The sequence below is a fragment of the Salmo salar genome, chromosome 04 (assembly GCF_965601325.2).
Source record: "Salmo salar chromosome 04, fSalSal1, whole genome shotgun sequence".
Lineage (NCBI taxonomy): Eukaryota > Metazoa > Chordata > Actinopteri > Salmoniformes > Salmonidae > Salmo > Salmo salar.
Window position 1 is genome coordinate 14073620 of NC_138294.1, and position 27127 is coordinate 14100746.

A 27127-nucleotide genomic window follows, 5' to 3' on the forward strand; every position below is an offset into this window, starting at 1 on the left:
GCACTCATACCACCCTCATGGAGTCTGTTTCTGACCGTTTGAGCAGACACATGCACATTTGTGGCCTGCTGGAGGTCATTTTGCAGGGCTCTGGCAGTGCTTCTCCTGCTCCTCCTTGCACAAAGGCGGAGGTAGCGGTCCTGCTGCTGGGTTGTTGCCCTCCTACGGCCTCCTCCACGTCTCCTGATGTACTGGCCTGTCTCCTGGTAGCGCCTCCATAATCTGGACACTACGCTGACAGACACAGCAAACCTTCTTGCCACAGCTCGCATTGATGTGCCATCCTGGATGAGCTGCACTACCTGAGCCACTTGTGTGGGTTGTAGACTCCGTCTCATGCTACCACTAGAGTGAAAGCACCGCCAGCATTCAAAAGTGACCAAAACATCAGCCAGGAAGCATAGGAACTGAGAAGTGGACTGTGGTCCCCAGCTGCAGAACCAGTCCTTTATTGGGGGTATCTTGCTAATTGCCTATAATTTCCACCTGTTGTCTATTCCATTTGCACAACAGCATGTGAAATTTATTGTCAATCAGTGTTGCTTCCTAAGTGGACAGTTTGATTTCACAGAAGTGTGATTGACTTGGAGTTACATTGTGTTGTTTAAGTGTTCTCTTTATTTTTTTGAGCAGTGTATTTATGATTCTCAACAACAGGAGTTTCTCTTCAACCTCAAGAAGAGAGTCTGGATTGGTCTGACTGACTCTGTTAATGAGGGGACCTGGAAATTGGTGGACGGCACACCACTGACCACAGGGTGAGAGATGATAACGAATCTGTCAATAAGGCTCCATTCAACCTTTTTCTATACAGGTTATTGTCATTGATGGCAGCAGTAAACAAAGTTAACTTTAAGATGAAAAATGTCTGTATATTATTTAGGATTGTTGTCACGGTTGTCGTAGTATGAAGGAGAGGACCAAAGCACAGCGTGTGTATCATTCCACATTTTCTTTATTAAACTGTGAAACTATACAACACATACAAATAAACTGAATGAGCAAAACAACAAACCGTGACGAAGAGTTACAACATACACTAACTCAAAAACAATCTCCCACAAACCCAGGTGGGAAAAATAACTACTTAAGTATGATCTCTAATTAGATACAGCGATGACCAGCTGCCTCTAATTGGAGATCCTCCCCAAAAAACGGCCAACATAGAAATACAAAAACTAGAAGATAACATAGAAAATCTAAACTAGAAAACAAAACCTGTCACGCCCTGACCTACTCTACCATAGAAAATAACAGATTTCTATGGTCAGGATGTGACAGTATCCCCCCCAAAGGTGCGAACTGCGAACGCCACCTAAAAAAAAAAGAAAAAAAAGGGAGGGTTAGGGTGGGTGACTAATGTTCATCCTGCACCAGGCTCCGGACTGCGGGCCGTCTCAGGAGGCTCCGGACTGCGGGCCGTCTCAGGAGGCTCCGGACTGCGGGCCGGCTCAGGAGGCTCCGGACTGCGGGCCGGCTCAGGAGGCTCCGGACTGCAGGCCGGCTCAGGAGGTTCCGGACTGCGGGCCGTCTCAGGAGGTTCCGGACTGTGAACTGTCACCGGAAGCTCTGGACTGGGAACTGTCGCCGGAAGCTCTGGACTGGGAAAGCGCACTGGAGGCCTGATGCGTGGGGCTGGCACAGGTGGCACCAGACTGGAACACGCACCTCAGGGCGAGTGCGGGGAGCAGGAACAGGACACCCCGGACTGGGCAGGCGCACTGGAGGCCTGATGCGTGGGGCTGGCACAGGTGGCGCCAGACTGGTAACACGCACCTCAGGGCGAGTGCGGGGAGCAGGAACAGGACACCCCGGACTGGGCAGGTGCCCTAGAGGCTTGATGTGTGGGGCTGGCACAGATGGCACCAGACTGGTGACACGCACTTCAGGGCGAGTACGAGGAGCAGGCACCGGGCATACTGGGCTGTGGAGGCGCACTGGAGGTCTGGAGTATAGGGCTGGCACAATCCGTCCTGGCTGGATGCTCACTTTAGCCCGGCAAGTGCGGGGCGCTGGCCCAGGACTCACTGGGCTGTGAATGCGCACTAGAGACACCGTGCATATCACTGCAAAACATGGTGCCTAACAGGTCACACGCTGCCTCAAGCGAGTGCGTGGAGGAGACACAGGATGTACCAGACTGGGAAGGCCCACTAAAGGCCCAATGCGTGAAACAGATGCATATGAAACCGGACTGGTGTCATGCTCCTCAGCACACCTGCTCTGCAGCGCTCTCAATGCTAACACCTCTCTCCGGAATCTTGCGTCGAGTTCCTCACTCGTCTCCCTGACTGGCTCTGGTTCACCCCTCAGCTCTCCACGGTAAGCATGAGGAGTTGGCTCAGGTCCCAAACCTGACTCCACCAAACTCCCCGTGTGCCTCCCCCCAAAATGTTTTGGGGAGCTGCCTCTCAGGCTTCCGTCGTTGCCGTGCTAGTTCCTCGTATTGTCGCCGTTCGTCTCTCGCTGTCTCCACCAGCTTGCCTTGATGGTATTACGCCTCGTAATATCTCTGTTCTGCTCTCGCTGCTTCAATCTCCACCTTAGGAAGGTGATACTCCCCTGGCCTTGTCCAGGGTCCTGCCCCATTCAGGATTTCCTCCCATGTCCATTCCTGTTTACCACGCTGCTTGGTCCTTTGGTGGTGGGAGATTCTGTCACTGTTGTCGTAGGATGAAGGAGCGGACCAAAGCGCAGCGTGTGTATCGTTCCACATTTCCTTTATTAAACTGTGAAACTATGCAATACATACAAATAAACTGAATGAGCAAAACAACAAACTGTGACGAAGAGTTACAACATACACTTACTCAAAAACAATCTCCCACAAACCCAGGTGGGAAAATCAACTACTTAAGTATGATCTCCAACTAGAGACAACGATGACCAGCTGCCTCTAATTGGAGATGATCCCAAAAAAAGCCCAACATAGAAATACAAACACTAGAACATAACAACATAGAAAATCTAAACTAGAAAAAAAACTGTCACGCCCTGACCTACTCTACCATAGAAAATAACATCTTTCAATGGTCAGGACGTGACAATTGTGATATTCTAACTGTGATATCTGTCTGTTGTTAACCCTGTAGGTACTGGTATTAACCATGATATCTGACTGTTGTTAACCCTGTAGGTACTGGTATTAACCATGATATCTGACTGTTGTTAACCCTGTAGGTACTGGTATTAACCATGATATCTGTCTGTTGTTAACCCTGTAGGTACTGGTATTAACCATGATATCTGACTGTTGTTAACCCTGTAGGTACTGGTATTAACCATGATATCTGATGTTTTTCAATCGTGTAGGTACTAGTATTAACCATGATATCTGACGGTTTTTAACCCTGTAGGTACTGGTATGACCCACAGCCTGATAATGCAGGTCCTACTGGGAAGGAAGATTGTGCTGAGATATATAAATATCAGAGTCCTCTAAAGGCATGGAATGACTTGTCATGTGACAGCAAACTCATCTGGATTTGTGAGATAGTGATTTAACATCACCATGACAACGTGCTGTAACACTTCCTCCTTCATTCTCTCTCTCTATCTCTCTCTCTTTCTGTTCCAAACCCCCCGACACACACGCATGCACACAGATGTTTTATTTGCTTCTAGTATCATATTAATAAAAGTCTTACTTATTTCCTGTTTGTAACTTCCTGTGTGCCAGTAGTTATGTTTCATACGTCATTAGAAACAACATGAAGTCAGTACATTTTACTTTGTTCACACGATGTGCTTTTCATAATTTCCAGTTCAAATATATTAATCTTACTTGCTACAGATTTGAACATTTAGGTCTCGTGAAAGCATTCTCAACAGTACCAAACCACCATTACATACACTGTATAGGAGTTGACTGTATCACCAATCAATGAGTGTAGTAGAGATATCAAAGGATGTTACTTAATAATATTTAACAGTCAGTCTTTGTTGTCAAGATACATATAACACAATATAAAATCCTCAAATTTGAATGTTGTTCCCCTACATGGGTTCCAAAAGAGAGAAGTGAAGTGGATCTTGTCAGTTGTTCAACCAGCTGTCACTCAAAAACGCAACCAATCAGGTTCATTGAGAGAGAAGGAGAAGGCTTGCCATAACAAAGGTGTTGAATACTCACCGACCCAAGACATTTCAGCTTTTCATTTTGGATACATGTATAAAAACATATTATGGGGTACATTATGGGGTATTTTGTGTAGGCCAGTGACTCAACATCTCAATTTAAGAAATGTTGTATTCAGGCTCTAACACAACAAAATGTGGAAAAAGTCAAGGGGTGTGTATACTTTCGGAAGGAACTGTACATACAAAACTGCACTTTGAAGGGGGTCCTATACTATAGCAAGTGGACTCATGGGTAATCTTGCTCCTAGAATTGTGGACACTATCTATCACTCTCAAGACAACAGGAGTTTAATCTCGTGGACTTCAGCCAGCAGGAGAGTAGGTGAGCGAATGGGAGAAGGACAGAAAGAATTGAGCAGACGCTATCAAATGAATGCTGCTGCAGCCTAAATAAATCCAGTTGCTAAATTGATATCAAGGGTATTATAAAATGTACCCGTTTCGATACAGTAACTGTTGTGTGTTTGTGACAGGGACTTAGCAGAGATTAGGAGCACACTCTTAATTAAAGGGAGTGCTATTAAGCTCAGCTTCTTACCTGTATAAAAGACACCTGTCCACAGAAGCAATGAATCAATCAGATTCCAAACTCTCCACCATGGCCAAGACCAAAGAGCTCTCCAAGGATGTCAGGGACAAGATTGTAGACCTACAAAAGGCTGGAATGGGCTACAAGACCATCGCCAAGCAGCTTGGTGAGAAGGTGACAACAGTTGGTGCGATTATTCGCAAATGGAAGAAACACAAAAGAACTGACAATCTCCCTTGGCCTGGGGCTCCATGCAAGATCTCACTTCGTGGAGTTGCAATGATCATGAGAACGGTGAGGAATCAGCCCAGAACTACACCGGAGGATCTTGTCAATGATCTCAAGGCAGCTGGGACCATAGTCACCAAGAAAACAATTGGTAACACACTACGCCGTGAAGGATTGAAATCCTGCAGCGCCCGCAAAGTCCCCCTGCTCAAGAAAGCACATATACATGCCCGTCTGAAGTTTGCCAATAAACATCTGAATGATTTAAAGGACAACTGGGTGAAAATGTTTTGGTCAGATGAGACCAAAATGGAGCTCTTCGGCATCAACTCAACTCGCCGTGTTTGGAGGAGGAGGAATGCTGCCTATGACCCCAAGAACACCATCCCCACCGTCAATCATGGAGCTGGAAACATTATGCTTTGGGGGTGATTTTCTGCTAAGGGGACAGGACAACTTTACCGCATCAAAGGGACGATGGACGGGGCCATGTACCGTCAAATCTTGGGTGAGAACCTCCTTCCCTCAGCCAGGGCATTGAAAATGGGTCGTGGATGGGTATTCCAGCATGACAATGACCCAAAACACACGGCCAAGGCAACAAAGGATTGGCTCAAGAAGAAGCACATTAAGGTCCTGGAGTGGCCTAGCCAGTCTCCAGACCTTAATCCCATAGAAAATCTGTGGCGGGAGCTGAAGGTTCGAGTTGCCAAACGTCAGCCTCGAAACCTTAACCTGTTGGGGATAGGGGGCAGTATTTGCACGGCCGGATAAAAAACGTACCCGATTTAATCTGGTTACTACTCCTGCCCAGTAACTAGAATATGCAAATATTTTTTTGATTTGGATAGAAAACACCCTAAAGTTTCTAAAACTGTTTGAATGGTGTCTGTGAGTATAACAGAACTCATTTGGCAGGACAAAACCTGAGAAGATTCCAAACAGGAAGCGCTCTCTCTGACTTTTTCTTGGCCTTCTTGATCATCTCTAACTAAAACAGGGGATCTCTGGCATAACGTGACATTTTCTAACGCTCCCATACGCTCTCAGAAGGCGCCAGAACGATGAATGGTGGCTTTGCAGGCCATGGCTGAAAAACATTAGCGCATTTGGTAAGTGGTCGACCTGAGGACTGGAGGCGCGTGCACGAGCCGACACCATGTTTACTTTCTCTCTCTTTGAACGAAAACAACGACTCCCGGTCGGAATATTATCGCTTTTTTTACGAGAAAAATAGCATAAAAATGTATTTTAAACAGCGTTTGACATGCTTCGAAGTACGGTAATGGAATATTTTGAACTTTTTTGTCACGAAACGCGTCGGGCGCGTCACCCTTCTTTACCCTTCGGATAGTGTCTTGAACGCGCGAACAAAACGCCGCTATTTGGATATAACTATGGATTATTTGGAACCAAACCAACATTTGTTATTGAAGTAGATGTCCTGGGAGTGCATTCTGACGATGAACAGCAAAGGTAATCAAACTTTTCTAATAGTAAATCTGAGTTTGGTGAGTACCACACTTGGTGGGTGTCAAAATAGCTAGCCTGTGATGGCCGGGCTATCTACTCAGAATATTGCAAAATGTGCTTTCACCGAAAAGCTATTTTAAAATCGGACATAGCGAGTGCATAAAGGAGTTCTGTATCTATAATTCTTAAAATAATTGTTATGTTTTTTGTGAACGTTTATCGTGAGTAATTTAGTAAATTCACCGGAAGTGTTCGGTGGGAATGCTAGTCACATGCTAGTCACATGCTAATGTAAAAAGCTGGTTTTTGATCTAAATATGAACTTGATTGAACAAAACATGCATGTATTGTATGACAATGTCCTAGGATTGTCATCTGATGAAGATCATCAAAGGTTAGTGCTGCATTTAGCTGTGGTTTGGGTTTATGTGACATTATATGCTAGCTTGAAAAATGGGTGTCTGATTATTTCTGGCTGGGTACTCTGCTGACATAATCTAATGTTTTGCTTTCGTTGTAAAGCCTTTTTGAAATCGGACAGTGTGGTTAGATTAACGAGAGTCTTGTCTTTAAAATGATGTAAAATAGTCATATGTTTGAGAAATTGAAGTAATAGCATTTCTAAGGTATTTTAATATCGCGCCACGGGATTACACTGGCTGTTGAATAGGTGGGATGCAAGCGTCCCACTGGCCCAGAGAGGTTAATGACTTGGAGAAGATCTGCAAAGAGGAGTGGGACAAAATCCCTCCTGAGATGTGTGCAAATCTGGTGGCCAACTACAGGAAACGTCTGACCTCTGTGATTGCCAACAAGGGTTTTGCCACCAACTACTAAGTCATGTTTTGCAGAGGGGTCAAATACTTATTTCCCTCATTAAAATGCAAATCATTTTATAACATTTTTGACATGCGTTTTTCTGGATTTTTTTGTTGTTATTCTGTCTCTCACTGTTCAAATAAACCTACCATTATTAAAATTATAGATTGATCATTTCTTTGTCAGTGGGCAAACATACAAAATCAGCAGGGGATCAAATACTTTTTTCCCTCAATGTACATAGGACGTCAAGAACATGATAATGAATGTTTCTGCAGTTAGTGTACATCCTGAAATACAGAGCCTCGAACTTTCAGAACATTTAACCTCTCGTCTTAAAGGAACAACGTTTCATTTAGGAGATTAAGTATTTAGCATTTTATGTATTAATTTCCACAAGTATGTCATTTCAAAAGTTTTCCTTTGTGAAGTAAGGTACCTTCATTTGGATGACACAATGTATTCTGTTTTTGAATATTAGTAATCTGTTTGTTACAGTTTCTTTTACTCAGTTGACTTTTGAAACCTTGGGGCATGGAGCATCAGCCAGCCTCATGACATTAACATAAGCTATATTGTTTGTGTGGCAATTGGAAGAATAATAACTATTGGTTTAAACTTCCATGGGTGTGTCTCTATGACTACGGTGTATTTACCAGTGTTCTGAGATTCAGGTTGTTTATCTATGCTCCTGTTCACAGTATCTTGACCTCAGTTCTTCCTGTCAACATTAGCATGAATCTCCTCAGACTGCTCCATATAAAGGCTAATTCTAATTACCCCCTTAAAATATACTGTGGTACTTTATGGATCTGCACACAGTACAACAGACAGTATATTAAGTTGTATATCCTGTTAAACAGCTTCTTTAGTTTAACAGTCTGTTGTGTCTGAGAACGTACAGTGTTATAGATGTAGGGAGGACTTCACACCTTAACCAGGGGTTTGAGCAGACAGCAACCTCCAGGAAGAGATATAACACCAGATAGACACCATGATGAGTGTGTGGGTATGTAGCAGGTCCACTGGTGCATTGTGTTTCCATTGGTCACCTACACGTTGTCTCTTGTTTAGTGAAGGTTGTGAGTCATTATCACCTTTCATTAGCATAGTTTTTTTTGTGTGTATGTGTGCCCTCTCAGTACTGTTCTGCCCTCTGTGTGTGTCCAGGTCACACTGTTTTAATAGAAACATGTTTGTGTCCCACCGCGCAAGTCCATTTGAAACATTCAGTATGATTCAAAATAGATTTGAAGTAATCATATATTTTAGCAGATAAAAAATTGGACACATTGAATTTGCACATAGATCATATAGCATTACTGAGGCTTTGACTCCCCAGCCTTTAAACAGAGGTCACGTTATGGCTTGTACTCTATGGCCAGCCACATATTTCATCACATACATCACCAATGGCCTGATGACATATAGGGGCCTTTTTTCAATATATACTGTTATTCAGAAGTGTGTGGGGGAAATCTATTCTTGCATCTTTCCAATTAGTTTAACCTCTCTAGGGTCGGCGGGACGAAATCGTCCCACCTACGTAACAGCCAGTGGAATCCTGTGGCGCGTTATTCAAATACCTTAGAAATGCTATTACTTCAATTTCTCAAACATATGACTATTTTACAGCATTTTAAAGACAAGACTCTCGTTAATCTAACCACACTGTCCGATTTCAAAAAGGTTTTACAACGAAAGCAAAACATTAGATTATGTCAGCAGAGTACCCAGCCAGAAATAATCATACACCCATTTTTCAAGCTAGCATATAATGTCACAAAAACCCAGAAGACAGCTAAATGCAGCACTAACCTTTGATGATCTTCATCAGATGACAACCCTAGGACATTATGTTATACAATACATGCATGTTTTGTTCAATCAAGTTCATATTTATATCAAAAAACAGCTTTTTACATTAGCATGTGACGTTCAGAACTAGCATACCCCCCGCAAACTTCCGGTGAATTTAATTTTTTTTACTAAATTACTCACGATAAACGTTCACAAAAAGCATAACAATTATTTTAATAATTATAGATACAGAACTCCTCTATGCACTCGATATATCCGATTTTAAAATAGCTTTTCGGTGAAAGCACATTTTGCAATATTCTAAGTAGATAGCCCGGCATCACAGGGCTAGCTATTTAGACACCCAGCAAGTTTAGCCTTCGCCAAACTCCGATTTACTATTAGAAAAGTTTGATTAGCTTTGGTGTTCTTCGTCAGAATGCACTCCCAGGACTTCTACTTCAATAACAAATGTTGGTTTGGTCCCAAATAATCCATTGTTATATCCAAATAGCGGCGTTTTGTTTGTGCGTTCAAGACACTATCCGAAAGGGTAAATAAGGGTTACGAGCACAGCACATTTCGTGACAAAAAATGTCTAAATATTCCATTACCGTACTTCGAAGCATGTCAACCGCTGTTTAAAATCTATTTTTATGCTATTTTTCTCGTAAAAAAGCGATAATATTCCAACCGGGAATCTGCGTTTAGGTAAAAAGACGAAAGAAAATAAGCACGGGGTCGACTCGTGCACGCGCCTAAGCCCATTGTCCTCTGATAGACCACTTGCCAAACGCACAAACGTGTTTCAGCCTGGGGCTTCCTCGATATCATTCAGCTTTTTCCCGGGCTCTGAGAGCCTATGGGAGTCGTAGGAAGTGTCACGGTACAGCAAAGATCCTCATTCTTCAATAAACAGAGACAAGAAGAACAAGATCTTGTCAGAGAGGGCACTTCCTGTAAGGAATCTTCTCAGGTTTTTGCCTGCCATATGAGTTCTGTTATACTCACAGACACCATTCAAACAGTTTTAGAAACTTTAGGGTGTTTTCTATCCAAAGCCAATAATTATATGCATATTCTAGTTTCTGGGCAGTAGTAATAACCAGATTAAATCGGGTACGTTTTTTATCCGGCCGTGTCAATACTGCCCCCTACCCACAACAGGTTAAAAGCGGAACTTTGTATGTGTTTGTGTGTATGTGTGTGTGTGTGTGTGTGTGTGTCCAACTGCAGGTCACACTGTTTTAATGATCCAATCACATTCAAGCAGGAAGCTAGTTGACCTGCTAGGACGTTTTCCCTTTATTACTTAACCCTTGGTCTACAATGGTCATGCCCTGCCGAAATCTAATTAACATAATGAAGAAATCCCTGTTTGTTTTAACTAGAGATATGTGTTTATTTGCATGGGCTGCGTCTCAATCGATCTCATCCGCCGATATCACACTTCCACATCTCTGGGGAAACGTGGCCGAGCAAGAGCGGTGTTTTTCAGACCATGAGATGTCCCAAAAATCGGTCTTCTCACAAAAACGCCTATGAACTATTATGACCACTCTATTGAAAGCTGAGACTCTCTAAAGAACACAATGGTTTCCTCCATTATAAACTATTATAACCACTCTATTGAAAGTTGAGACTCTCATGAACAAGATGGTTTCCTCCGTTATAAATTATTATGACCTATGAATCGATATTTGCATCTTTTTCAGAGGTTGTAAAAAAGGAACTTCAAACTTGTTTGTGTGCTCATGCATTCATTCGGGTGTGCCCTCTCAGTACTGTTCTGCATTCTGTTTGTGTCCAACTGCAAATGACACAGTTTTAACAATCCAATCACATTCAATCAGGAAGCTGGTTAAAGAACATTGTTCCTTTATTACTTTACTTTGTTGTTATGATTAAAGCCATTTATGCTAATAATTTAACATGCAAAAAAATAAATCTAGATATAAAATAAATAAAAAACAAGCATAAGCCAATGGCAAATTACATTAAATTTACATTTTTGTCATTTAGCAGAAGCCCTCATCCAGAGCGACTTACATACTAATAAAAAGTATTAATACAATTATTTTACAGATTGCATGTCTACATACTATCCTCTAAATCTAAAACAATTCAATGTTTTTTTCTTATTATTCTCTTAATTTTCTTTTTCCTCCTCTATGTCTCTCTGACACTAAGGCTCTGTCTCAATTAGTCTTTCCTAGATTTCTCTCCTCCTATCTCCTCTCCTCCTTTCAACCTTATTAGAGGAGAAGGTCCAAGGTCACTCCTTTTGGACCATATTATCCAAAGTGTTTTGAGGAGCAGAGGAGGAAGGATGCGAGGAAGAATAAAGGAAGGATTCATTGAAAAGAGCCATTGACAAGTCTATAATAATTTACCTTTATGATGAGTTGATATCTCACTTTAACCACTAGGTGGAATTATCACTTAACCATTCAGCACTGTTTCCAACCATCAACATGATAACTACTAGACACTACCAGTAAACATCGAGAGAGAGAGAGAGAGAGAGAGAGAGAGAGAGAGAGAGAGAGAGAGAGAGAGAAAGAGAGAGAGAGAAAAGCATCTTAAGCCTATTACGGGGATAACCAATAATTACAGTGTGATTGGTTTCTCACAGACCCAGTGTTGTTCAACACATGGTCCGTCCTTCCAACTCTTCAATGGGTCTGTTGCTGTCTGTGAGATCTCAACACAAGCCACCTTGTCATTCAAGTTATTAGGTTCCCCTTCCATCCAATAGCTATAAACCACAGAGTGAATCAGAGTTGGAAATCGTCTAAAACATCATAGAGAATCAGTCTGTTAACCTCGTCACCAGGCTTAATTGCTACCATTCGAGAGAGAGAGAGAGAGAGAGAGAGAGAGAGACAGCTGACTGGGGATGAGATTCCCGGACTGTAAAAATGATCATTACAACAACAGAGAAACAGATAGTAAAATTAATTCAGAACTGTCAATCACTCACGTAGTTGTAAACGGTGTGTTGTCAACCCACTGCCAGATTCCGTCTTTTTTATAAGTACCAATCCATACATTCTTCTTAAATCCATTAACGAATATCTATAAAATCATTTTGGCAGAAAAACAATGGCCATTATTTAATCTCCACGGCAGAGACATACATAATAGTAGTAGTATAATAATAGTAGTAGTAGTATAATGGAGATAGTATAATAGTATTATTATAATAGTCGTAGTATAATAGTACTTTTACTTCACCACATTCCTAAAGATAATTATATAGTTTTTACTACATACATTTTCCCTGACACCCAAAAGTACTTGTTACATTTTGAATGCTTAGCAGGACAAGAAAATTGTCTGATTTACACACTTATCAAGATAACATCCCTGGCCATCCCTACTGCCTTTGATTTGGCAGACTCACTAAACACATGCTTTGTTTGTAAATTATGTCTGAGTGTTGGAACATGCCCATGGCTTTCCGTAAATAAATAAAAAAACAAGAAAATGATGCTGTCTGGTTTGCTTTATATAAGGAATTTGAAATTATTGATACTTTTACTTATGATACTTAAGTATATTTAAAGTCAAATACTTTTAGACTGTTACTGAAGTAGTATTTTACTGGGTGACTTTCACTTTTACTTCAGTCCTTTTCTATTAAGTTATCTTTACTCTGACAATTGGGTACATTTTCCACCACTGCTGGAAAAGTAAGTAGAAAGTAAAAGTACACATACCCCAAAAAACTACTTAAGTAGTACTTTCAAGTATTTTTACTTAAGTACTTTACATCACATTATAATAGTAGTAGTATAATAGTCATAGTATAATAGTAGCAGTATAATAGTAGCAGTATAATAGTAGTGGTATAAAAGTAGTAGTATAATATTAGTAGTATAATAATAGTAGTGTAATAGTAGTAGTATAATAGTAGCAGTATAATGGTAGTGTATATAAAAGTCATAGCATAATATTAGTGGTATAATAGTAGCAGTAGTATAGCAGTAGTAGTATTATATTAGTAGTAGTAAAGTAGTTTTCAAAAAAGTAATATATGTGTGTATATATATATATATACACACACATTTTGAGGGAGACGCTGTATGCTGTAAAATATGACTGCGCAACAGACCGCACATAATTTAACATCCAAATTTTCATCTCTGAAAAATGGCTAACGGTTTTGCTAATGTTGCTAGCTTGGTTACTAAATGTTGATAAAACTGCTTAGTAACCAAAAAATAAATGAATTGTAAGTGTTAGATAACACATATCACAAAAACAGTTGAACATTGTCAAGCTTTACCGTATCAAAATTGGAGTCATCTGACGGGGGCGTTTCTACTTTGAACCATTAACTTCTTGACACCTATCACTGTAGGCTGTGTTTCATCTTACAACAACTACATAGAGGCAGCATTATGTCAAATGTAACAATGTACAGTTGAAGTCGGAAGTTTACATACATACACCTCAGCCAAATACATTTAAACTCAGTTTTTCACAATTCCAGACATTTAATCCTAGCAAAAATTCCCTGCCTTAGGTCAGTTAGGATCTCCACTTTATTTTAAGAATGTGAAATTTCAGAATAATAGTGGAGAGAAGGCTTTTATTTCTTTCATCACATTCCCAGTGGGTCAGACGTTTACATACGCTCAATTAGTATTTGGTAGCATTGCCTCCAAATTGTTTAACTTGGGTCAAACATTTTGTGTAGCCTTCCACAAGCTTCCCACAATAAGTTGGGTGAATTTTGACCCATTCCTCCTGACAGAGCTGGTGTAACGGAGTGAGGTTTGTAGGCCTCCTTGCTCGCACACGCTTTTTCAGTTCTGCCCACAAATGTTCTATAGGATTGAGGTCAGGGCTTTGTGATGGCCATTCCAATACCTTGACTTTGTTGTCCTTAAGCCATTTTGCCACAACTTTGGAAGTATGCTTGGGGTCACTGTCCATTTGGATGTCCCAAACATAACAATGGTCACTATGGCCAAACAGTTCTATTTTTGTTTCATCAGACCAGAAGACATTTCTCCAAGAAGTACAATCTTTGTCCCCATGTGCAGTTGCAAACCGTAGTCTGGCTTTTTTATGGCGGTTTTGGAGCAGTGGCTTCTTCCTTGCTGAGCAGCTTTTCAGGTTATCTCGATATAGGACTCGTTTTACTGTGAATATAGATAGTTTTGTACCTGTTTCCTCCAGCATCTTCACAAGGTCCTTTGCTGTTGTTCTGGGATTGATTTGCACTTTTCGCACCAAAGTACGTTCATCTCTAGGAGACAGAAACCGTCTCCTTTTTGAGCGGTATGACGGCTGCGTTGTCCCATGGTGTTTATACTTGCGTACTATTGTTTGTACAGATGAACCTGGTCCTTTCAGGCATTCGTAAATTGCTCCCAAGGATGAACCAGACTTGTGGAGGTCTACAATTCTTTTCTGAGGTCTTGGCTGATTTCTTTAGATTTTCCCATGATGTCAAGCAAAGAGGCACTGAGTTTCAAGGTAGGCCTTGAAATACATCAACAGGTACACCTCCAGTTGACTCAAATGATGTCAATTAGCCTATCAGAAGCTACTAAAGCCATTACATCATTTTCTGGAATTTTCCAAGCTGTTCAAAGGCACAGTCAACTTAGTGTATGTAAACTTCTGACCCACTGGAATTGTGATACAGTGAATTATAATTGAAATAATCTGTCTGTAAACAATTGCTGAAAAGATTCCTTTTTCATGCACAAGGCAGATGTCCTAACCGACTTGCTGCTCCAGCCATGGGTTCCCCTTCACCAGACAGAGGCTGATTAAAACTGCAGGTATCTGGTGTTCTATGGGTTTATGTTTGTAGAATGCTGGACTGACTGTTCTCAATGTGTGTGATGTAAATATGTATGTGTATTGTGATGCCAAAATAAACATTTACATCCTGGATGGAGAATTGACATTCTATTCTAGGTTTCGGCACCCAGGGAAGACAATCCCACCACTGGGGAAGAGGTGTTGGGAAATGTTCAGGAGGAGGCACAAGAATCTGAGCATGAGGAGGCTGGACACCCTGGACAGGGTAAGAGCTGAGCGTGCCACACATCCGACCATGGATACCTTCTTCACTTCTTATGAGAAGCACTTGGAGGAGAGTGGGTTGAGGGAGAAACCCAGACAAATCTATAAGTGTGATGAGCCTGGATTTCGTAATGGTCAGAGCAGGCACAAAGTGATGGCCCCCTGGGGCGTGAAACACGTGTACCAGCAGGCTCTGGGGACCAAGGAGCACATCGCCGAGCTAGCCTGCTTCAGAGAGAGAGGACGAGACAGAGAGAGATGACGCCCCCCCCCCCCCCCCCCCCCCGTTTATCCTCTTCCCCAAGTGTTTTCCCAGCAGCCACTACACACTGGGAGGCCACCCCAAGCCTTTTATGGATGGTCAAACAGTGGCTACATTGACGGAGACCTGTTCAGGAAGCACTTCCTTAACTTCTCGAGGGTAGGGGGCAGTATTTTGACGTCCGGATGAAAGGTGTGCCCGTAGTAAACTGCCTGCTACTCAGGCTCAGAAGGTAGGATATGCATATTATTAGAAGATTTGGATAGAAAACACTCTGACGTTTCTAAAACTGTTTGAATGATTTCTGTGAGTATAACAGAACTCATATGGCAGGCAAAAACCTGAGGAAAATCCAACCAGGAAGTGTGGAAATCTGAGGTTTGTAGTTTTTCAAGTGATTGCCTATACAGTATACAGTGACTTAGGGTTCATTTTGCACTTCCTAAGGCTTCCACTAGATGTCAACAGTCTTTAGAACGTTGTTTCATGCTTCTACTGCGAATAGGGAGAGAATAAGAGCTCCTGGAAGTAGATGACTGAGAAAATGACATGAGCTCAGTGGCGCGCACTCACGTGGAAGTTAGCTGTGTTCCTTTTCATTTTTGAAGACATTGGAATTGTCCGGTTGGAATATTATGGAAGATTTATGATAAAAACATCCTAAAGATTGATTCTATACATCAATTGACATTTTTCTACTAACGTAAATACAACTTTTTTAGACTTTTCGTTGTGACATTTTGCGCGCGCTTCCTGCATTTGGAGTAGTGGACTAAATGCGCAAACAAAAAGGAGGTATTTGGACATAAATGATGGACTTTATTGAACAAAACAAACATTTATTGTGGAACTCGGATTCCTGGGAGTACATTCTGATGAAGATCATGAAAGGTAAGTGAATATTTATAATGTAATTTTTGTCATTTCTATTGACTCCAAAATGGCGGGTATCTGTATGGCTTGTTTTGATATCTGAGCGCTGTACTCAGATTATTGCAAAATTTGCTTTCGCCAAAAAGCTTTTTTGAAATCTGACACAACGGTTGCACTAAGGAGAAGTGTATCTATAATTCTTTGAATAACTGTTGAATATTTTATCAACGTTTATGATGAGTATTTCTGTAAATGTATGTGCTCATTCACCTGAAGTTTTGGGAGGCAAAACATTTCTGAACATTACACGTCAATGTAAAATTGTGTTTTTGGATATAAATATGAACTTTATCGAGCAAAACATACATGTATTGTGTAACATGAAGTCCTATGAGTGCCATCTGATGAAGATCATCAAAGGTTAGTGATTCATTTTAGCTGTATTTCTAGTTTTTGTGACGCCTCTCCTTGCTTGGAAAATGGCTGTGTGGTTTTTCTTGTCTCGGCCCTGTCCTAACACAATCTAATGTTATGCTTTCGCCATTAAGCCTTTTTGAAATCGGACAATGTGGTTGGATTAATGAGAAGTGTATCTTTAAAATGGGATATAATAGTTGTAAGTTTGAGAAATTTGAATTATGAGATTTTTGTTGTTTTGAATTTGCCGCTCTGCTATTTCACTGGCTGTTGAATAGTGTGTTGCTAGCGTCCCACATACCCCAGAGAGGTTAAGCATATAGTGAAGGAGCGCCCTCTCCTTCTTCGCTTCGATGGGCACAAGATCCACATGGACCCGGAGGTGATCACGGCAGCACTAAGGGAATACTTATTTGTCTTCCACCACACTGCACTCATGCCCTGTAGCCTCTGGACGTAGCATAGTTTGGCCCTATAAAGGCTGAGTTCTCCAAGGCAGCTGGAGACCTCAGCCATGTTGACCACTCCTACATGGTAAACAAATCAGAATTTGCCAGAGTATTCCGCTACCCGCAAGGACATGCGCTATGTGGTGGAAGGGTTTAAGAAGTGTGGCCTCTTCCTTTTTGACCCTTCAGCCATTGAAAGGTCCCATTTAATGCCGTCTTGGTCTCTACCGTGTCCCACCACCGCCTCTCCGGGTATAGCAGCACTGTGTCATCCACCAGCACCTCCTCCCCAGCGCCCACAGGAGGACCCCCAGCCCCTGCTCCAGTCCCAGCCCTAGAAGAGCACCCCCTAATAGAGGGGCTGATAGAGAAGAACCTGGGGCACATCCTAACTGTCCTGAAGTATCGGCTGTACCGATACAGAAGACTCCCAGTGGTCGGCACATGCCTCAACAGGGGGGATACCTCACCGGGGAGGAATTCTCACCCCTCTCCAGTGACAGGCGAGGGGTGAGAAGGAGAGGGCCAAGGCAGAGGAGAAAGACAATCGGCAGCCCCAAGAACACAGAGGGCACAGGAGATGGCAGCTATGGATGAGACCATTGATGCCATCTCCTGTGTTGGACGCCCCACAGGAATCCCTCCTGGCAGCTGCGTCACCACCGTCAATGCCTCCCAGTGTGCAACACTGTAGGAGCCGCCGGAGCATCCAGCTGCAGAAGTAGGCCAAGTGCCTTCTCTCTCAGCCACACCATTGTCGGCCCCTCAACCCCACCACCACAAACACTAGCCTTTCCAAGCCATTGTCAGTGGTTTCATCCACCACCATGATGCACACCACCCCCCTGTCTGTCACCACCGAAGCGACCTTCTCTGGACCAACTGCCTCCTCCATCTTCCCTAGTTACACCACCATAGCAGCCTCACCTGGTGTCCCGGCCCCCTGCAGTTTGAATACAGCCACCTCTACAGGTAAACGCACGTTAAATTACAAAGAAAATACTGTTTGTTATGTTTTTTATTAAACTTCAATGTTTAAACATCTCTCTCTTTACATATCTACAGTCCATAGCACCAGCCCTCAAGGCATGTCCACCTCCTCCAGAACTTCTGCAGCTTCCTCCAGAGGTATTGATGTAAAAAGTTGAAAATTGTTTTCATGAAACATGCTCTGTCTAACACTACTTTTTCTCTCTGCAGCACAGAAAAGGAAGAGAACAGCTCCAGCAGCCACCTCTGTCACACCACCCATGGCTCCACCCGCAGGTACTTCATCATCTGGTTGTTTTTCTCTCTCAGTTGTGTCAATTACTAGTATTGCTGCAGTACCTCTACATTTGCCAACCATGTTAATCAATTTAATGTTTTAAAAAAAAATAAAACAAGACACCACCTGCAGTGCTCGCTGCAGAGAGCGTTATCTGCCTGCAAGCTCCCCGCAGGAGTGTGAGTCCGAGGTGCCATGGGTGTGCTGTGACTTCTGACAGCACTGGTTCCACTGCAGGTTTTATTGTGCTTTCTGTAACACTATAGGGATGCAGGTCAATATTTAATTGTTTGTTTTGTTTGTTTTCATATGCAATTATTTATTAGGAAAAAAATGACGTCTAAATTATGTCTTATATATAATATATTTATTCAGCCCATCTTGTGTATTTCTTCCTTTACTTTCCAAGTGTATCTCTGCAACACAAACTCCAACAGTGTTTTCATTGTGTATGTCAATGCACATTACTGAAATTAAAGTTTTATTTTATGTAAATGATTAATACTCATTTATATTTTAGTAGTAATCTTTTATCTACCTTCTCAAAACAAAAGATGAATCTGTAAAACAAATTATGAGACATTATTTGGTTACAACGCTGAAGATGATGTTGGTGAAGAACCCTTTTGAAGAGTCCACAGGAGGGTGCACTGGGCTATGCAATGAAAAGTCGATAGGTAATTAATTTTCTTTTAAACTTGAAGGCTAGCCAACCAGTCAACTATCTAGTAAACACTTCGGAGACCAAGTTGGTGTCTCTAATCTGAACAAAATGTAATGTATATGTCTTGTAATTGAACAAAATAGTAAGGTGGCCAATAACTGGGGACCGTATGCCGTATTTTTTTGCTAAACCGCTTATCGAAAAGCTGATAGTAGTATTTCCACTGAAATGTCAAACAAGCTAATTGCTAACCTGTTAGCTAACATTTTTACGACACCAATAATCACAAAATATTGATGGCTTGATCACAGGATAACACAATTGAAGGTAAAATATTTCTTAAACAATGTTGAATATGGCGATAATACTGGGTTCCACGCTAGTAGTATAGTAGTAGTAATATGATAGTAGTAGTATAATAGTAGTAGCATACTAGTAGTATAGTTGTAGAAGTAGTATTATAGTAATATTAGTATTATAGTAATAGTATAGTAGCACTATAGCAGTAGGAGTAGTAATTATATAGTAGTAGTATAATAGTTGTAGTAGTAGTATAATAGTAGTATAATAATACTAGTATAATAGTAGGAGTAGTATAGCAGTGGTAGTAGTAGTTGAAGTATCGTAGTAATAGTAGTATAGCATTAGTAGTATAGTAGTAGTAGTAGTAGTAGTATAGTAGTAGTAGTAGTATGACAGTAGTATTATAAGTCATAGTAAAATAGTAGTAGTACAATAGTAGTAGTATAATAGTAGTTGAATAATATATTACTTATTTGCTTCAAGAGGGCCACCATTGTTCCTGTTCCCAAGAAAGCTAAGGTTACTGAGCTGAATGACTACCTCCCCGTAGCACTCACTTCCGTCATCATGAACTGCTTTGAGAGACTAGTCAAGGACCATATCACCTCCACCCTACCTGACACGCTAGACCCACTCCAATTTTCTTACCGCCCCAATAGGTCCACAGACGGCGCAATAGCAATCACACTGCACACTGCCCTAACCCATCTGGAGAAGAGGAAAACCTATGTAAGAATGCTGTTCATCGACTACAGCTCAGCATTTAACACCATAGTACCCTCCAAACTCGTCATTAAGCTCGAGACCCTGGGTCTCGACCCTGCCCTGTGCAACTGGGTCCTGGTCTTCCTGACGGGCCGCCCCCAGATGGTGACGGTAGGTTACAACATCTCCACCCCGCTCATCCTCAACACTGGGGCCCCACAAGGGTGCGTTCTCATCCCTCTCCTGTACTCCCTGTTCACCCATGACTGCATGGCCATGCACGCCTCCAACTCAATCATCAAGTTTGCAGACGACAATACAGTGGTAGATTTGAATACCAACAACGACGAGACGGCCTACAGGGAGGAGGTGAGGGCCCTCGGAGTGTGGTGTCAGGAAAATAACCTAACATTCAATGTCAACAAAACAAAGGAGATGATCGTGGACTTCAGGAAACAGCAGAGGGAGCAGCCCCCTATCCACATCGACGGGACAGTAGTGGAGAGGGTGGAAAGTTTTAAGTTCCTCGGCGTACACATCACGGACAAACTGAAATGGTCCAACCACACAGACAGCGTGGCAAACTACCTGCCCTCCAGGACACCGACACCACTCGATGTCACAGGAAGGCCAAAAAGATCATCAAGGATAACAACCACCCGAGCCACTGCCTGTTCACCCCGCTATCATCCAGAAGGCGAGGTCAGTACAGGTGCATCAAAGCAGGGACCGAGAGACTGAAAAACAGCTTCTATCTCAAGGCCAACAGACTGTTAAACATCCATCACTAACATTGAGTGGCTGCTGCCAACATACTAACTCAACTCTAGCCACTTTAATAATGGAAAAACTGATGTAATAAACGTATCACTAGCCACTTTAAACAATGCCACTTTATATAATGTTTACATACCCTATATTACTCATCTCATATGTATATACTGTACTCTATACCATCTACTGCATCTTGCCTATGCCGTTCGGCCTTCACTCATTTATACATTTTTATGTACATATTCTTATTCATTCCTTTACACTTGTGTGTATAAGGTAGTTGTTGTGAAATTGTTAGGTTAGATTACTTGTTAGATATTACTGCATGGTCGGAACTAGAAGCACAAGCATTTCGCTACACTCACATTAACATCTGCTAACCATGTGTATGTGACAAATAAAATTTGATTTGATTTTATAGTATAGCTATATAAACTCAGCAAAAAAAGAAACGTCCCTCTTTCAAAACCCTGTCTTTCAAAGATAATTCGTGAAAATCCAAATAACTTCACAGATCCTCATTGTGAGGGGTTTAAACACTGTTTCCCATGCTTGTTTTTATGAACCATAAAAATTTATGAACATGCACCTGTGGAACAGTCGTTAAGACACTAACAGCTTACAGACGGTAGGCAATTAAGGTCACAGTTATGAAAACTTTGGACACTAAAGAGGCCTTTCTGCTGACTCTGAAAAACACCAAAAGAAAGATGCCCAGGGTCCCTGCTCATCTGTGTGAATGTGCCTGATGCATGCTGCAAGGAGGCATGAGGCCTGCAGATGTGTCCAGGGCAATACATTGCAATGTCCGTACTGTGAGACGCCTAAGACAGCGCTACAGGGAGACAGGACGGACAGGTGATCGTCCTCGCAGTGGCAGACCACGTGTAACAACACCTGCACAGGATCGGTACAGCCAAACATCACACCTGCGGGACAGGTATAACAGCCCAAATTACACCAGCAATGCACAATCCCTCCATCAGTGCTCAGACTGTCTGCAATAGGCTGGGAGAGGCTGGATTGAGGGCTTGTAGGCCTGTTGTAAGCTAGGTCCTCACCAGACATCACCAGCAACAACATAGCCTATCGGCACAAACCCACCGTCACTGGACCACACGAGACTGTCAAAAAGTGCTCTTCAGTGACGAGTCGCAGTTTTGTCTCACCAGGGGTGATGGTCGGATTTGCGCATATCGTCGAAGGAATGAGCATTGCACCGAGGCCTGTACTCTGGTGCGGGATCGATTTGGAGGTGAAGGGTCCGTCATGGTCTGGGGCGGTGTGTCACAGCATCATCGGACTGAGCTTGATGTCATTGCAGGCAATCTCAACGCTGTGCATTACAGGGAAGACATCCTCCTCCCTCATGTGGTACCCTTCCTGTCGGCTCATCCTGACATGACCCTCCAACATGACAGTGCCACCAGCCATACTGCTCATTCTGTGCCTGATTTCCTGCAAGACAGGAATGTCAGTGTTCTGCCATGGCCAGCAAAGAGCCTGGATCTCAATCCCATTGAGCATCTCTGGGACCTGTTGGATTGGAGGGTGAGGGCTAGGGCCATTCCCCCCAGAAATGTCCGGGAACTTGCAGGTGCCTTGATGGAAGAGTGGGGTAACATCTCACAGCAAGAACGGGCAAATCTGGTGCAGTCCACGAGGAGGAAATGAACTGCAGTACTTAAAACCTCTCTGGGGTATGTGGGACGCTAGCGAGTGAAATGTGGGACGCCAGCCAGCCAGTGGGACGCCAGCCAGTGAAATTACAGGGCGCCAAATTCAAAACAACAAAAATCTCATAATTAAAATTCTTCAAACATACAAGTATTATACACCATTTTAAAGATAAACTTCTTGTTAATCCAGCCATAGTGTCTGATTTCAAAAGGCTTTACGGCGAAAGCATACCATATGATTATGTTAGGTTAGCACCTAGTCACAAAAAAACAGCCATTTTCCAGCCAAAGAGAGGAGTCACAAAAAGCAGAAATAGAGATAAAATTAATCACTAACCTTTGATGATCTTCATCAGATGGCACTCATAGGACTTCACGTTACACAATACATGTATGTTTTGTTCGATAAAGTTCATATTTATATACAAAATCTCAGTTTACATTGGCGCGTTATGTGTTGCCTCTAAAAAACATCCGGTGATATTGCAGAGAGCCACATCAATTTACAGAAACACTCATCATAAACTTTGATGAAAGATACAAGGGTTATGCATAGGATTATAGATACAATTCTCCTTAATGCAACTGCTGTGTCAGATTTCAAAAAAGATTTACGTTGAAAGCACACCATGCAATAATCTGAGTACAGCGCTCAGCCACCAAAACAAGCCATACAGATACCTGCCATGTTGTGGAGTCAACAAAAGTCAGAAATAGCATTATAAATATTCACTTACCTTTGATGATCTTCATCAGAATGCACTCCCAGGAATCCCAGTTCCACAATAAATGTTTGTTTTGTTTCGATAAAGTCCATATTTATGTCCAAATACTTCCTTTTTGTTCGCACGTCCAATTCACTATTCTAAATGCAAAAGGCGCATGAACTAAGTCCAGACGAAAAGTCAAAAAAGTTGCATTTCAGTTTGTAGAAACATCTCAAACGATGTATAGAATCAATCTTTAGGATGTTTTTATCATAAATCTTCAATAATATTCCAACCGGACAATTCCTTTGTCTTTAGAAATGAAAAGGAACTCAGCTCTCTCTCACGGCTGTGCGCGTGACTGAGCTCATGGCATTTTGCCAGCCACCTGGTTCAAACAGCTCTTATTCTCTCCTCATTTACAGTAGAAGCATGAAACAACGTTCTAAAGACTGTTGACATCTAGTGGAAGCCGTAGGAAGTGCAATATGACCACACAGACACTGTATATTGGATAGGCAATCACTTGAAAAACTACCACCTCAGATTTCCCACTTCCTGGTTGAATTTGTCTCAGGTTTTTGCCTGCTATATGAGTTCTGTTATACTCACAGACATCATTCAAACAGTTTTAGAAACTTCAAAGTGTTTTCTATCCAAATCTACTAATAATATGCATATCCTAGCTTCTGTGCCTGAGTAGCAGGCAGTTTACTCTGGACACGCTTTTCATCCGGACGTGAAAATACTGCCCCCTACCCCAAAGAAGTTAATGCAGCTGGTGGCCACACCAGATACTGACTGTTACTTTTGATTTTGACCCCCCCCCGCCCCTTTGTTCAGTGACACATTATTCCATTTCTGTTTGTCACATCTTACATTTGCTGAAAATAAATGCAGTTGACTGTGAGAGGACGTTTCTTTTCTTGCTAAGTTTATATAATCTCATGCAAACTTTTGTTTCTGACAGGAAATGTATTTTATAAATTGACGGTGACATGAACATTGGCGATGCAGTTGGTTATACATGTTGAATACTAATCAGAGAAGTAGATGATAATAAAGAAACAGTAGTATTGTAGTATTAATAATGTATTATCTATTACCTGTTCTTCTCTGCTGTTTAAAACAACCAACTCTCCTCCCATTGTTCTGCACTCCTTCTGACCGGCCCCAGCTGTGTTCACCGTGGAAGATAGATAATAGCAGCTGGTGCCAAACTTCCACCATCCAGATAGACATGGTTTCTCTCAGATAAACACAACAGAACAGCAGGCTTTCAAAAGTCTACAAAGATACTACATATCTTCTATGTACTAAATTAAATAAATGAACTCCACTCACCATGGAACCAAACCCTGGTCTGTAGCTGGTCTCTTTCTTCAGTCAGGTTGTTGTAACTGGCCTGTAGCTGGTCTCTTTCTTCAGTCATGTTGTTGTAACTGGCCTGTAGCTGGTCTCTTTCTTCAGTCATGTTGTTGTAACTGGTCTGTAGCTGGTCTCTCTCTGTTGTGTCGTGATGACAAATGACTCCATCTGTAAAAAGGAAGAGTTAATCAAAAATGTAATTACCACACCATTGATGATTAAGGATGATTAAGTAGGCTACTTCAGTCTCAGTGACAACATACTAAACTTACAGTAGATAGCCAGGCCTATGATCCCAGCCAATAGGAGAACACACAGCAGCCCCAGACACACTGCAGCAACTCCAGAGGGTCTCTTCCACCACTGAAAATGCACTAAATCACAAATTATTAAAATAAGTAAAGTCATCTTTGATAATGTGTTTTGCTATTTCATCCTGGATTGGGACAATTAAATCTATAGTTATACAGGGTAATCTCACCTGTTTAATGTGTGTGTGTGTGTGTGTGTGTGTGTGTGTGTGTGTGTGTGTGTGTGTGTGTGTGTGTGTGTGTGTGTGTGTGTGTATGTGTGTGTGTGTGTGTGTGTGTGTGTGTGTGTGTGTAATCTTACCTGAAGCAACAACTCCATCTCTTGGACTGGGCTTGAAGGCTCTTACGTTGGCATATAATTGGTCATCAATGTCTGTGTTCTTCATTGCATCAGGCTCATCGTCTTGAAATTCATTTGGGATTTCATGGACTCCCTCTGACATCTTAACACACTTGTGCTCAAATACAGTAACTTCAAATTCTAACCACAGCTCTAAATTATGTCTGTAGCTGCACTGTCCTGCGTCTGTGTTATTTACTGTAGTGACACTTTTTTTTAAACTTTCAACCACAGTGAAGGGGAAACTGGTCACCACGTGACTTGCACCAGCCTTAGTTTCTAATCTGAATATGTTTGTTTCCCACAGTGTTCATCAGTTTTCAACATATGATTCAACTGAAGTGATAATATACTACATGATATGACTCAATATCGTGCTATATGATGTATGTGTGAATTCACAGGGTCCCAATTTTGGATAAATTCACATATACCCTACATTTATCCTGACTAAGTTTACAGCACCCCCAGCCTTCAAATGGAGAGACAATTATGTCTTGCACTCTTTGACCGGCAGTGCAGGGGGAAGTTGCCACAAGACACTGATCTTAGGTCTGTTTTGAATTTCCACCACGAATGCCTAAAGTTAGGCTTTGGGGAGGGAAACCTGATTATAGATCTGTACCATATAGGGTTCTATCTATGCTGACTGTGAAGAGATACTCAGAATGAAAAGCAGAAGTTCTGATAATATCTCCATAGTTTCAATTTGACAGATTTAAGAATAAAAACTCTTCACATGTATTATGATAAAAAGTTCATATTTCCACCCGGTCTTTCAGTACAAACATAACATATACATACCGTTTACGTCTAATGACAAAACTCTCATTGCACTGATTCCACTGTTCCACATGACAGCTACCTACATTAACTATTATACAACTCTAAAGCTCTACTCTGTTCCACAATCAGGAGAGAAAGCATCCAATTTGTAAGTCGCTCTGGATAAGAGCGTCTGCTAAATGACGTAAATGTAAATCACACAGATCCTTAGATACAGGGACAGAGTCAAAGGTGGCCCTCTAGTGGACATAGTGCTAACTACAGGTACAGCTGTAGTGTTGGTGACAGAGACCTGGGTGGATGTAGTACTAACTACAGGTAAAGCTGTAGTGTTGGTGACAGAGACCTGGGTGGATGTAGTACTAACTACAGGTACAGCTGTAGTGTTCATGACAGAGATCTGGGTGGATGTAGTACTAACTACAGGTACAGCTGTAGTGTTCATGACAGAGATCTGGGTGGATGTAGTACTAACTACAGGTACAGCTGTAGTGTTGGTGACAGAGACCTGGGTGGATGTAGTACTAACTAAAGGTACAACTGTTGTGTTGGTGACAGAGACCTGGGTGGATGTAGTACTAACTACAGGTACAGCTGTAGTGTTGGTGACAGAGACCTGGGTGGATGTAGTACTAACTATAGGTACAGCTGTAGTGTTGGTGACAGAGACCTGGGTGGATGTAGTGCTAACTACAGGTACAGCTGTAGTGTTGGTGACAGAGACCTGGGTGGATGTAGTACTAACTACAGGTACAGCTGTAGTGTTGGTGACAGAGACCTGGGTGGATGTAGTACTAACTACAGGTACAGCTGTAGTGTTGGTGACAGAGACCTGGGTGTATGTAGTACTAACTATAGGTACAGCTGTAGTGTTGGTGACAGAGACCTGGGTGGATGTAGTGCTAACTACAGGTACAGCTGTAGTGTTGGTGACAGAGACCTGGGTGGATGTAGTACTAACTACAGGTACAGCTGTAGTGTTGGTGACAGAGACCTGGGTGGATGTAGTACTAACTACAGGTACAGCTGTAGTGTTGGTGACAGAGACCAGGTTGGATGAAGTACTAACTGCAGGTAGAGGAAGGAGAGGTAGAGAGAGGAGGGGTAGAGAGAAGAGAGGTAGAGAGAGGTTGATGACAGAATAAAGGATGTAAGTAAAGCAAAGTAAAAGTAATAAAAGGATGG

The 27127-nt window shown here is 42.0% G+C and overlaps 1 long non-coding RNA gene across 1 annotated transcript; it reads right to left on the reverse strand.

Annotated features, from left to right (window-relative positions):
* Positions 1–24389: 24389 nt before the first annotated feature.
* On the reverse strand, positions 24390–25331 carry LOC123742409 (uncharacterized). The gene is made up of 3 exons (XR_014391985.1): positions 25118–25331; positions 24778–24879; positions 24390–24673 (listed from the first exon to the last, which is right to left on the reverse strand). It is a non-coding gene; the product is annotated as an uncharacterized LOC123742409 (long non-coding RNA).
* Positions 25332–27127: the final 1796 nt, after the last annotated feature.